Source organism: Amborella trichopoda, chromosome 5 (assembly GCF_054954075.1).
Source record: "Amborella trichopoda isolate Santa Cruz 75 chromosome 5, AtrichopodaSantaCruz75HAP2 v2.0, whole genome shotgun sequence".
Taxonomy (NCBI): domain Eukaryota; kingdom Viridiplantae; phylum Streptophyta; class Magnoliopsida; order Amborellales; family Amborellaceae; genus Amborella; species Amborella trichopoda.
In genome coordinates, this window is record NC_142340.1 from 41,695,379 (window position 1) to 41,700,269 (window position 4,891).

The window sequence follows — 4,891 nt, forward strand, 5'->3', positions numbered from 1 at the left end:
TTCTCTAAATCTAACATGGTATCAAAACCACAAAGTTCTGATCGTCTCTTCTCTGTTGCTTATCAGAGATCACCCTTTCTGCGAAGCAAACTCCTGCCTCAAATTTCGTTGCAACTTTGCAACTCAACCTTCTTTGATTCTACAGTCAACCTTCTTTGCATAACCTTAACGCCATCTTTCAATTTCATTGTTGCAAACGGCTGCTGAAACGGATGATGCTCTCTCTTGGCATTGCAGAAGTTGTCTGGGCATTATCATCTGAAACTTTGGTCGATAAAACTAGGGTATGAAAATGTTGCATCAAGAGCTTTAGAAGGGACTTGGCTTCCACAATATTCATTCTGATTTCCTTGCCAGATACCGTGAGGTTTTTCGTGTGCAGTGAAACCACTGGTTGATGCTTCCACAGATCTTGTGAACATGCTCCATTAACCAATGAAAGAGGCCACTTGGTAAACCACGCACCTGTGAGCTGCTCATGCCCCTTCACTTGAAGCCCACTTTCTAAACCACTCAAATTCCGTGAAATTGCAAGCTTCCTAAGCAAATTTTATTATTATCCGTCAAAATTTGCCTTTCATCTCTGTCAAAACTTATCTTGCGAGATTTGCATTGTAAAATTTTCCTTGTAGTATCTCGAATTAATTCCCATTGTTTACTCCAAATAATTGGTTTTCCTTTGCCATTTTTTTTTTGAGAGAAACTTTAATTCTCAAAAAAAAAAAGAAAAAAAAAGAAAAAAAAAATACCCATTTATGCTATATTTGAACATTTTAGATAAGGGAAAAGATCCTGTCAGCCCAAGGTCCAGATTAAACACCAACGGTTCAGATTGAGTCTCGATCGATCTAACAATCCTGAATGTTCGGCAGCATTTGAATTTTATTTTATTTTTTAAAAATCAAATTGATATAAAATTTGGAACTTGTGTACATAAAAAATAGGTGAATCTTTAAAAAATATAAAAAAATATTTTACATGAAAATAATTGGCCAAAAGAGCCCTGTAAAGTTTCGAGGGTATTTTAGTCAATTATTTTTATGGATTAGTTTTTTTATATTTTTATTAGATGCGTCTTGATGAGAATAATATACACCTAAACTTTCAAGTGATTTGAATTTATAAAAAATAAAATTAAAATTAAAATACGAGATGTCGTGACGGTCAGATCGGCCCATATTCAATCTGGACCATTGACATTTACCGTAGCGATGAGCTAGTGGGTGTATAGAATGCACTCCGTTTAGATAATATATTCTTTGTCTTCTGTAGTATTTTAATGATATCTATTACTCCTTTTAATTCCGTCTTAAATAATTTTTTTTATCCTTTTTTGTGTTTAACAAATATACATGATGTAGATTACTCTGTCAAACCTCGACCCTCGGCCGAGTCCCAAGGCCGAGGTGAATAAGAAAACATTGCTTTCCCCTTTCCTACATCAACGGTTGCTAGGGGATATTAATCAACATTTGCCAGGGCATATTAGATGATGAATGAAAGGAACATTATTCGAGAACTCTTTTCTTCTTGCTTACAGCACACGGTCATTGAAAATTTGCGTTCTAATTAGAATGTTGAAACATTGTGTTTTCTTGAAAATTGATATTGAATGTTAAATTTCATATGTCGACAATCTCAATGCTCAAAAAAAAGAAAAAAAATAAGTTGATAATCTTGATGGCCACAATTATAAATATAGAAAATAGATTAAACATACATTATTTAAGCTTTGTTGTGGATGTTTGCTCTATATTAGTACTTTATTTATATCAATATAATTATTTTAGATTTTAAATTCTAGTTTGTCAAGTCCTTTATTTTTCCTCACTCAAATGTGAGAAGATGAAACATGGATATATGTGTCCGAGGGTTTGACCATGTGTTAACACTTGGTATATATACATAAGAATACATAAGATAATCCTATGGAGTTAGTGTGTCTTTTTGTGGACAAGTTTTTTTTTTTGGAATGTGGCATTTAAACACATTTTTGAGGAATAATATTTTATTTTAAAAATAAAAACCATCTTAGAATTAAAAAAGTAGTTTAGAAGATAAATAATAAATATTTTTATTTTCTCAGCTAGAGTAAAATCACTATTCTCATACACTAGAAGTCCGCTTTTATTTCACGTACCGTTAGACCTTCTAGGGTTTTTCCTTCTCCAACTTGTGGTTTTTCTCTATCCAAATCATGCACCTAAGGATCTTCATCTCACCTCTTCCCTTAGTTATGAACAAGCCAATTGGCTTCTCCAGCTCTAATGGTTTCTATATATTCCAACTATTATTGATGTACTTGGTTTGATTTCAACATGATTGTTTATATTTTCATTTTTTCAAGTTTTTCAGACAGTTTTCTTGCGGATGCAATGGTATTTATAGTGATTAAGAAATTCTTTCACTTTTTAAGGGAATAAATGACATGGGTACTGAACTTCTTATTAGCCCTTCTCCTCATATTTATACGTATAGATTGTTCTTGAAAAGATATATTTTAAAATTTGAGTCAAACAAATATCTTCAATATAATTTTTTAAGATTATTTCATTATATTACTATACAACTATTGTGTGAAATCACTCCTCATTGTATAAATACGTTACTCTCTCCACAACAACAATAAAATATATGGCGGTTACAAAAGCAGGCAAAAAAACATTGTGGGAAGAGATTATTAAAAGAAAAAGGTTTGAAGCAAGATAGTTATGTGATTATTTGTGATAGTTAGATTGTTATTCACATAATCAAGAATGTTATATATCATAGTAGGACAAAGCATATAGATGCTCACTATAATTGGATGTACAACATTTTGGAGATTCCATTGATAAAGAAAATCTATAGCAATTGCATTCTATTGAATATGATGTCCGAGGCCCTAATAAAAGACAAGCAAGAGTTTGTAGAGACTTAACAAGCATTAGTGCTACTTGAGCACATGTACATTGGGCACGAGATCCATTAAGCATGGGGAGCACTCCTAATGGGTCTAGAAGAGGAGAAGAATATTGTAGGACTCTAGACCCATAAAGAGTGGGCTAGAAATAATGGGAAAAAAATTATAATGAGGTTTTTCTAATTATAAAATATAGTTCTTTTTTCTTTATAGATGATGAATTATAATGATCAAAGAGAGACGTTGAGGTGTTTTGTTTCCCATACTATCTCTCTCTATTATAACACATTGGTATAGGCAGTAGGCTACTGGTTCATATGCATAGAACTCAGAAGCAAGTTGAGACTTCTATTTTCCTATAGCCCGAGGACAACTTTGCCCCGTTAAAAAAGCCTTACTGTATATCCGAAAACAAAAAGGATTTTGTATTTTTTTTGTTTCTATTTCATCTACACCATATCCAAAATCGTTTTCTTAAGGTTTTAGGAAATACAAAAGGGGTTTTGAAGAAAATGACCTATGCTTGTGAGTGCTTGTTCTTTTGTCCCTCCCATTGTCATAGAAAATAAGGGGTTGGATTTTGCCGATAGACACTTCTCTCGAACCAATGATACAACATGATCTTGTTTTTCTCTCTAAAACTCTTTTTTTTCTTTGGCTCTCTCGACCCTTGGTTGTCTTTCTAAAATATTTTTTTCCAAAAACCAAGAGGAGGTGGTGCTCTTAAATTATTGGAAATGATCATTCTCTCTCCTAGCCGTAAAGAGGGTTCACTCTCTGCTCGCCACATAGAGGGTTCACTCTGCTCATGTTTCTCTCTCTGCTCGCCACACAGATGGTTCACTATCTGGCCCAATATAAGAAAAATCGAATCGGAATGGCTGTCCGGACATCTGGCCGAAAACAGTTCAACTAGCCTACCTGATAAACCGATCGGTTCTTGTGGGCAAGACTTGAACGGTCAAAAAACGTGTTAAAAAATATAAAATAAGTAAAATAAAGTTTAATAAAATATGAAAAAGTATATTTAAAAAATGATTAAACAAAGCATGTCCAAATGAAGTTGAAAATTAATGAAAAATAGATTTTAAGAAACAGAATTGTGCCTAAGGGTATTTTTGAAATTTTTTAAAAATAAAAAATACCAAAATATTTTTAAATCTTTACGAAAATGGTAAAAAAAAATTTAAAAATGCATTCCAAACACAATCCCTTATTTTTTAGGATTTTGTATAAATTTTAAATTTTTAAAAAAAATACCTAACCCGTTCATCAAAACCGAAACCGATCATTGATTGGGTCCGATTTAACCAAGCTAACCGGACCGTTAGAATTTGAAGTGCCTGATTTTTCCCACACTTATCCGGCCCTATAGCTCTCCCTAGCCTAAAAAGTATTCGCCTTTATTAGTTTGTTCTATTGATACCATTTGGAATACGGCCGTCATCTAAGCAATTGAAGCCTCTATAACAAAACAAAAAACAAAAAAAAAAAAAAAAAAAACAAAAAACAAAGAGGGTTAATGGTGCTCTCGAAGAAAATAACACATCCAGGCTCCAATAAAAAGGTTTTTTTTATAGTGGGACCTCGTTTAATAGTTAATGGGTCTTGGTAGGCATCATCTAACTGGACTGACCCCAATCTTGAATTCTTGAACTCTCCTACTCCACTGTAAATTCAACCACCATTATAGAACCCACCACAGCTCCCAAGTTTCAGAAAACATTAGTGAGTTTAAGGAAAAATAGATTGGAAAAATAATGATTTCAGTTTGAGAGAGACATGGCGAGAAAACAAGAGCTAAGAAAGGGTATAGAGAGAAAGAGAGAGAGATCATGCGGTAGAGGGAGAAAGAAAGAAATGAACGGATTCACTAGAAAGAGAGATAGATAGGGAAAGTCCCACAATTAAGGGTGCGGCTTGTATAGAGTTGAGGCTCTAAATAATCAAATAAAATGCACATTCAAATAATGTCGAGAAATATGGTTT